Source organism: Nicotiana attenuata, unplaced genomic scaffold, assembly GCF_001879085.1.
Source record: "Nicotiana attenuata strain UT unplaced genomic scaffold, NIATTr2, whole genome shotgun sequence".
Lineage (NCBI taxonomy): Eukaryota > Viridiplantae > Streptophyta > Magnoliopsida > Solanales > Solanaceae > Nicotiana > Nicotiana attenuata.
This window is the reverse complement of record NW_017671654.1, coordinates 32,676-42,868: the sequence shown is the minus strand read 5'-3', so window position 1 is coordinate 42,868 and position 10,193 is coordinate 32,676.

Here is a 10,193-nt window from a genome sequence, read left to right as displayed (position 1 = left end):
CTTGACCCCAGATGTCGGATCATTGCGATGATTGTTCTCAATGGGTGAGAACTCAGGTACTTGTAAGACTTTCCCCACCATCTGGTTCCTAGCTAGTTTCTCCTTTCATAGTATGCTGCAGAGGAAACAGGTTCAGGTACAGGGATCCTTCAGATTGGTTCCCCTGTCAGGTTGCCTGTGGTGAGAGGACCCGTTCCATCAACCTACTCCTTTCCTTTGATGCCACTTTGGACTGTGCTGTGCTTCATCAATTGTCTCACCAAGTCCAATGGCTCATCTTTCATGTTCCTGTCTCTCAGGAAAGGTGTTAGATTCATTCAACACACATGTACACTCTCTCAACAACATAGATGTCTTTTATTAAACACCTTTATATGCTTTGCTATGTGAAGAATATCCAAAGAATACTCCTCATCACTTCTGGGATCAAATTACCCTAGGAGTCTTTGTCCATTATAGAAGTGATCAAAACTTACCTAGGGATCCTTGCCATTATTGTGCACATAGCACTTACACCCAAAACGCCTAAGATGGGATATGTTTGGTTTTCTCCCTTAAGTAACCTCATAGGGGTTTTCTCTACAAGAGGTCTAGTCATGATCTATTATTATATAACAAGCAGTGGTTTATAGCCTCTGCCAGAAGCTATGAGGTAGTTACTGGAAAGTTAGCATGGTCCTTGCCATATCCTCAAGGTCCTGTTCTTCCTTCAATACCCCATTTTGCTGAGGGAGTCTTAGGGCAGAAAAATTATGATCGATTCATTTCATCACAAAATTTTAGCAAACTTTGCATTTTTAAAATTCAGGTTCCTGATCAGACCTATATGGATGCAAGTTGATTTCCTTAATTGTTCTGGGTTTTTCTAATAAAAGCAGTGAACATTTCAAATGCTTCATCTTTAGAAGTTAGAAACAATACCCAGGTAAATCTAGAATTAATCATCAACAAGCACCATTACATATCTTTTACCACCTCTGCTCATGGTTCTCATTGGACCACAAAGATCCATTTATGAACCAGTTCCAACGTCTTGGACGTACTTACACATTTTCTTAGGTTTGAAGGATGACCTTACTTTGCTTCCCCCTTGCACATGCCTCACAAACTTTGTCTTCCTTGAACTTGATATTAGGTAACCCTATCACCAAGTCCTTGGAGACTAATTTGTTCAATTGATTTAGACTGGCATGGCCAAGTCTTTTATGCTAAAGGAGGGGATCATTAATTAACACACTCAAGCAAGTGAGTTCATTTTCAGAGAGAGTTTAACAGATCTACAATGTAATATTGTTAACTCTCTTCCCTGCAAAACAATCTTGTCAGTAGTAAGGCTAATCACAAAACATTTTGTGGAAGTGAAAACCACAAGGTTACCTCTGTCACACAGTTGTGACACACTTATCAGGCTATATTTTAAGCCATCTATCAAATAGACATTCTCAATGGAATGAGAGTCTGTCTTTCCAACCTTTCCAACACCAATGATCTCACCTTTCTTTCCATTTCCAAAGGAGACATTACCTCCTTTTAGGTTCTCAAGTGAAAGGAAACTGGTTCTTGTTACCAGTCATATGTTTTGAGCAGCCACTATCCGATGTTACCATATTTGGCTACTTCCTTCACTTGGTCCTGCAAAAAGAAATCATGGGTTAGTCTTAGGAACACAAACTAGTTTGGGTCCCTTTCTATGGGCAAAAGGATGAATTAAATTTTTCTTTGCCCAACCAGGCAGTTTTGTGCTTTTCTTGAACAAAGGCTTTGTTCTTTTGACTGGCCTTTTCTCTTGCATTACATTCATTTTTGTAATGGCCAGTATTACCACAGTGTGTGCAGATCTTATTCTCAGGAGTGTGAGATACTTGTTTTTGGATCCCATTTTTGGAGCTTGTGTCCCAAATCCAAGTCCTCTCTTGTTGCTACTATGATGTTCTTGAGCCAGGAGAGTGCATCAGAAAGCCTTGTTCCATTTGCATGTTCTGTCTAGTTCATGCTTTACCTTCCTAAATCTTCTTTTAGGACTTTAATCAATTCATTTTCTTGTACAGTTCATCTTTCATTTTTCCTAGATTTTCTTCTTAGGTGAGAAATGATTGATCAGTCCTTTTCTTTCCTGTCCCTAATTTCAGTTTTAATATTTTCAGATCTAAGTTCTAGAATCTTATTTTCAAGTTGATGAACCTGGTTCTTCAACTCATGTATTTGTGTTTGTCCCTCTCATCAGCCCTAGACTCTAACCTTTTACATTTTTCTTCTAGGATAACACATTCCTTAGACAGAACATCCTTCTCACTGTTTATTATTTCAGACTCATCTATGAAGTCCATCAGCAGATCAGCCAGTTTTTTCTTTAGACAAGAGAACTTAATCTTTTCTTTAAGGTGTAGAATACTTTACCTCCTTTCATCTTCTGATTCTCCGATAGCCATAAGAGCTTTGCTCATCTTCAGCTTTCATTTATCTGAGTCCTCATCTGATGTTTCTCCCCACTGCAGCAACCATAGCTTTAGTTTGATTCCTTGTTCCTTTTTGGTTGAACTTGTTCCTTCTTCCTGTTTCTTCTTTCTGCTCTTTCTTTCTTCCATTCAATCTCCCATTGAGGGCAGTTTCTGATGTGGTGAATCAGTCTTCCACACCTTGTAAACACCCTCATTGGTTTGTTTCTCAGGAGCCCTAGTTTTGCTTGAATGTTGTTCCTTTTGAAGCACCCTTTCCTCTTCATAAGTATTTCTTGAAATCTCTGGTTATCATAGACATTTTCATCATCTTTCAAGATCTGATCCTTCTGAAAATTCTGAGAGCCAGACTTCTTTCTTTTCTTTGGAGCATCCATCTTCATTGTTGCCTTCTCAATTCAATAGGCAGTGAGATTTCCAATCAGTTCATCAAACTTTAAAGTAGCAATGTCTTGGATTCCTGAATGGCAGTGATTTTGCTTTCTCCAGGAGATTGACAGAACTCTAGTTAGAATCTTCTCCACCTTGTCTTCTTCCAGGATAATCCTTCCAAGAGACTCAAGTTCATTTGTCAGTGTAGTGAACCTGGTATACATTTCTTGGATAGTTTCTCCATCCTTCATAGTAAAATTCTCATATTGAGAATACAGCAGTGTTCCTCTTGACCTCTTCACCTGAGGTGTTCCTTCATGAGCCACTTGTAAAGTGTCCCAAATCTCCTTGGCCAGTAGTCAAGCCTTGAATCCTGCTGTACTCATCAGGACCAAGTCCACCACTAACCATTTCTTGGCTTTTGCATTTTTCTCCCATTTCCTTTAGATCTTCAGCAGTACTACAATCTACTCTTGTCTTTGGACATCCACTCCTTCAGCATTCTTCTTGGTTGTGGCTAAAGGACCATCAGTGATGATATCCCAAAGCTCATAGTCTTCGCCCATTATATGGTCCCTCATTCTGTTTTTCCACCAGGAAGTGTAGAGGCCATTGAAGAGAGCGAGGCCTGACAGTGGATTGCCCTTCCAGTTCCCAGGTTGGTGCATTTCATGTTGATCTTTTCCTAAGGTGTTAACCTCTTCAAGCGATTCACCTATCTATACCAATTTGATGTTATAAACGTCAAAACCACACAAGAGAGGGGGGGGGTGATTTGTGTGTCGGTATCTAATTAATTCGCGTTTGTTAGAAGAACCTGGTTCTTCTAAGTGTTCTAACTACAGCAGTTTGGGAATAATAAATACTGAAAGTAAAGTGCACAGAGATTTTTACGTGGAAACACCTGGCTCAAAAGGTGAAAAAACCACGACCTACTACTCAGTAGGATTTTCCCAAACTCCACTAAAATCATGAGCCCAAAACTGCATTTACCAAAACTCTTTGTAAACCTAAGGATTAACTCCTAATCCCAGTAGTACACACAGCCTCAACTGTTGCGACACTTCAAGTTAACTCATAACTTTGAATACTCAGGTATCTAATACAATTGCTTCTAAGAAAGCTGAAAGGTACAATATGAAAACCTACTACAATTGAACTAGACTTAGAATAAACACAATGATGAAACTGGTTCTTCTATCTTAGTTCATGTAGCTTCAGACGTGCACACTTGTATCTCGCATATGTTGCTTGCAAATCAGACTTGATCTTTTTGCTCTCAAATATGCTTAACTTCTGCTTATGTGCATTACCTGTAAAAGAGAACAACTTGGTTATTTAATGGATTAGCAGTTAGAGTTTGATCGAGACTCCAATGCTTATCCGTAGTCGATTTGAGTCCTTAACTAAAACAAACTCCCATCCTTATCCTAGCTTAGGATTGTGTTCTCTTATCATAAGGAGACTGTCCTTCTTAGAACTCAATGCAACCTTTTCGATTCCATTCAGAAGATATTTGTTGCGTAATCTTCAATACATATCTTCCTCACGTGCCTTTCATGTGCAATGGTTATGACTAACTGTGTCTCTCAAGATGGACCAGGTCCTTCCCTGAGTTCATTTGTCAATCTTCAAAACTTCAACTGAACTTGGGCCAACACACATGCCTATGTAGGAGTGATTGGGGGGAGGGGTAAATCCCCGTGTTGATGTGATGAGGTTGTTTCCCCTTACATGGGATGAGATTGATGTATTGAGATATTTCCCTTAAATGGGATGATATTATTGCTAGCATGTGATGTGATGTCGACCCACACGACATTGTGGTTAGACGACTTAGCCGATCGAGCTGAGATCGGACGTCATGTCGCGCACATGGTGGTATGTGCGTGGACGTCTTAGGATAAGACGGCTTAGCCGATCAGGCTGAGATCGAACTCTATGCTAAAAGCACGGTGGTGCGATACTAAAGATCTCCCAACTTAAAAGTATTGAAATTTACTTGAACCCTATCCTTCTCCTAACTTGGTACTTTAATATTGATTGAGGCCCTTATTGATTCCATGTTTCTCTCTTATTGTATTGTTACTCGTTCTATTGAGGAAGTGTTTAGTTTTTTCATATTAGTACTATTCCATATGTACTAACGTCCCTTTTGCTGGGGGCGCTACATCTTTAATGGATGCAGGTGGTTCCACAGGGGGCGACATTGAGCAGTGATAGCAGTACACCCTCTCCTCGACTGACTTATGGAGCCCCATTTCATTCTAGGGTCTTGTATCTCTTGTCCCATGTATATAGCATTTTGAGGTATAGCCGGGGCCTTGTTGCCGGCACTGTCGTAGCACTCTTTTATTTCTTTTAGAGGCTCCATAGACATAGTGTGGGTTGTATCTTGTTTTGGGAAAGTTAAATTAAAAATATTGTAAATGTATCACCTATTCCACTTCAACTATGATTGTAGTGTACTATTTTGGAGAATTGCTAATGACGCAACTTATGGCAATGAACTGGTGTTGTTCAAATGACCTCTTATTATCTAATTAATGAAATGTATATTCTCTTTATTCATGAGTGAGTTGGGTAGACGGCATTGTGCAGGCTTTATCGACCAGGGTATCTCGGTTGTGCGCCGGTCGCGCTCCCCAAGGTCGGGTTGTGACATCCATTCCCATCTAATCTTAGATTAGATGTGTAAGTTGATTAGATGGGGAATGTACAATAAATAGACTGGAGGGGATCTTGATCCGTTAGTTTCTACATACTTTTTCTCATCATAAAATGAAGAATTCACAAGTTTCACATTAAACAATAACTGCACAATATTAATTTATAAATTAATATTTTTAGGGAAATTATAAGAATTCTCGTACCCTGTAACGATTTTTTTAAGTTTTACCTGGTCCAACTCATATGTCTCCTAAGTTCTTACAATTTGACGAGCGCAGAACGCCACTTAAAATTATACTTGCTAATCAAATATCATATAGTATAATATCGTATCCACAGAGATTGGATTTAAACAGGATTCTTGTAGTTTCTAGCTTGATTACCATCCAAGATGATCAACAATTGAGATTTATGTGATTAATACTAAAATTATCTAAGAATCTAAACCTATTGACTAATGACAATCCAAGCAAGGAATAAGCAAAGAAAGATATCAATGGGAGATGATAGGGTTTTGATAGGATAGGTGCAAGATAATTATCTGGAATTTAACTCTAGTTAGTTCACTTCTAATGTTCAAGTGAGTCTCTCGAATTCACTTAATTATCAATTCAATTATTTAGTAGAAAATCCTCTCTCGATTAAGCCTCAACCTCACGAGATGAACCAATCTAAGCTCTGTGAAGATATGCAAGAATGCATAGTGGATTGGTCTTTAGGAGAACCTCTCTCGATTATCCTCCTAACTAGGTTTAATCAATGATTCAACTAGCCTCTTTTGATTACTAAGAAGAATTAATGAACTCAACCAACTATATAATGCAGAGATATCACAAGTTATGCCTCTCTCGATTACATGAACAAGTGACTATAAATGCAACGATTAAATCATCCTAAAACGCTTCAATAAATAAACTAGAGTAATAATCCTCAAACAAATATCAATACACCAAATCCATGGAACCCTAAAGAGAACTGCTCCATAGACATGAAGTAATTCATCACAAATATAATAAAAGTATAGGAAAACATAAATTCAATCCAAACTCGGGTCTTGAGTGAGGAAAGAATGATGAAATCCTTGTGCTTTGGCTCCTCCAATTCATCTTTAGCTTCCTTAGGTCTAAAGTATGTCAAAAGTCCAAAAAATAACGTTTTCCATGTATTTATACCAAGTAAGGTCGGGCCCAGACGAAACCACCTTCTCCTAGCCGAAATAGGACAATGGCTTTGTAAACTTTTCATAGGTGCACTGCATGGGGCGACCCGCCATGCGGGGCATTAGTTGGGAAATCCAAAGAGCACAACTTCTGTCAGACAGCAGGGTTTGTACAGCCGCGGTGCCTCACGCACCGCCCCACGCGCCGCGGCTGTGGAATTTTCTTAGAGTACGGTTCAAACATTGATTTTTGATGTCCAGGTTTGGTCCTCAACCCCCGAACACGATCCTGGCTTAATCCCTTCGCCGCGGCTGTGGGATTTTCTTAGAGTACGGTTCAAACTTTGATTTTTGATGTCCAGGCTTGGTCCTCAACCCCCTAACATGATCCCGACTTAATCCCTTGGTCTTTTACTTAGACTTCAAATCTCTAATTAGCTCGAATTATCTCCATAACATCTACATCACTCAAAATCACCCCTACAAGGCATAAAACACACAATAAGTACAAAACACTAGCGATTGAAGCTCAAACATAATTAAAATGCAGTGAATTAGGGTGCAATAAGCGACTAAAACACGAGATTATAGCCTACCATCAACACCCCACACTTAAACCATTTCTCGTCCTCGAGCAATCAAACTACACTTGATATAGACACGGCCTTTTTAAACAACTCTCATAACTCATCATCCCAAGATTATTTAAAATAGATTAATCACAATACCGTAACATCCTCGCCTCAAGATTTGACTCAAAAGCACCGTAAATTTTTTATAACCCGCTTACTTACTCTAACACAGAGGTCAATGACATTACCTTTTTCTTCATAAATCAAGTGCCCTCACACAACACTCGACAGTAGTTCCACACACAATAAAATTTAAGAATAATCAGGAACTCAAGATAGAAAGAATTCACTCACTCTTAGCAACAACTTTCATCTGCCACACAAGACGTACCATAGGCTTTTCCGTAGTGTAATACTCTACTAATTAAGCTCATTCAGTCAAGGATCAAGTAGGACTTTGATTGGTTGTAATGTAGGCTACGGGACGGGTATCATACATTTAGATATAAGAGTGACTACACCTCCCTAAGCACATTTAATACATACACTTTTACAATTCACAACCTCACACTTACGTCAAACCATGACTCTACTTTCACATCAATATACATTAACTCTCTTCTTCTTTAAGCACAATTGCATCAAGATTTACCACTATCAAGGAATATTTGCACAACAATACAACTATATTTTTTCTCTTTCTTCTTCAATTCAAGTGGCTCTCACTTTTTCAAAACATTTCACCTTTCTCTTTATTTCAATTGTTCCACTCAAAAGCCAAAGCAACACCCCACACATTAAATTTTACAAAGTTCATAACAAATTCAAGTGCTCATGGGAGGTGAAAAGGTTCAAATAGATGGTCAATTCAAATAAATGGGTAGGGCTTGTAATGTGGTTTCCAAAGAAATGCATATATCACCTCCAAGACTTAATAAAACTACTATTTTTCTTTGTAGATACACGGGGGCAAGTTCTAATCAAATACAATGCATAGAGTAATTCAAAACCTCACACACATTGTAACGACCCGACTGGCCGTTTTGAGCTCTAGCACATCATTCGGTGGTTTGAGGCCTTGAGTAGCTTTGCTTCATGTATTATGACTTGTACGTATAGTCGGATTTGAATTTCGAGAAGTTCGGAGTTGATTTGGAAGGAAAATTCTCAATTGGAAGTTTAAAGTAGAAAGAGTTGACCAAGGTTTGACTTTTGAGTAAACAATCTCGGAATCGAGATTTGAAGGTTCCAATAGGTTCGTATGATGATTTTGGACTTGGGAGTACGTTCGGGTTAAGTATCGGATAGTCCGGGAGCATTTCAGCGTTGATTGTGGAAAGCTGGTATTTTGAAGGTTTTAAAATTTCCTAAGTTTGACTTGAAGAGACTTTGGTTTTATTGATGTCCGTTTGGGATTATGAGCCTTGGAATAGGTTATTATTGTGATTTGTGACTTGTACACAAAATTTGGCGTCATTCTGAAATGTTTACGTGTGATTCGGACGCGTTCGAAGAAGGATGAATGTTTGAAAGTTAAGAGAGTTTAAGAAGTAGAGTTTGATCCTTAATTCTTCGTTTTGATGTTGTAATTTATGTTATGAACCTTCGAACAAGTTTACATAGGGTATATAAACATGTTAAATGATTGAACGGGGTTCCTCGGACCTCGGGTGAGTTTTGGGGTGGTTTCGGACCACTTTTTGGCCTTTTGGAATTGCTGATAACTGGTGTTGGAGGTGTGCTATGCGATTGTGGAGGTCTGATCCGCGATCGCAAAGAGAAAAGTGCGATCCAGGCCTTGTGAATCGCGATCGTGGAAGAAAGGGTCGCGATCGCGTAAAAGGAAATTCTGCTGACATTCGTCTGACTTCGGGAGCTCATATCTTGCAATCTATAAGGAATTTGGAGATGATCCAAAAATGAAAGTTGTATACCTTTGAATCTAGTTTTCTGAAAATTTAACCTTTTATCATTTGGAATTTCGTACCAAAATTTATAGCCATTTTACCGAAGGGTATCTGTGAAGAAGAAAATAAAATTTGTACATCGTGATAGCATGATTTTGGCCGTGATCGCGATGAAGGAAATGATGCTGGAACTTTTGCTAACCGCAATCGCATGGGTAATGACCGCGATCACGAAGGAGGAGGCCTGGCAGGTGTATTAAACATCTAATTTCGGGATTTTGAGCTAATTTTCTTCACTTTTAAGTTCTTGGAGCACATGTGGGGAGATTTGGGGCGATTCTTGAAGATCATTTTTGCTATATATCATGAGGTAAGGTACTACTACTTGTTGTAAGATAAATACATGAATTATATATGGATTTAAACATGGAATTTTGTAGAAATTATGGGATTTTGAAAAAACCTAGAATTTAGTATTTTTTGGATTTTGACCACGAAATTGGGCATAAAATTAGGAATAAATTATATATTTGAGTTCGCGGTGTAATGGGTAATGTTTATATCCGAAAGTTTTTGGAATCAGGGCACATGGGCCCGAGGGTTGACTTTGTTGACTTTTCGAGCGAAGTTAGGAATTGTTATAAATTGATTAATTGTGAGTGTTGGAGTGTATTTTTATTGGTTTTCATGATTGTTTGACTAGTTTCGGATTGATGGGAATTGGTTTGAGGTGCTAGTGTGGCGAAGGAGCCAGTTATGGAACTTCTGATTGAGGTAAGTCACAAGTCTAAACTTATGAGGGGGAAACTATCCCCCTATGTGATGTAATTATTATATGCTACTAGTTGTGGCTGCTACGTACGCACGAGGTGGCGATAGTCCGTACGTAACTAAAGCAAGTTTATGTCCTGGTACACTTAGGATTTTATCATGTAATATTTAAATTATTTGAACTCATTCTGCTGTCTTAATTGATTGAATTTATAATTGAAATTGATTTTTATATATATACATACATACATACATATATATATATATATATATATATATATATATA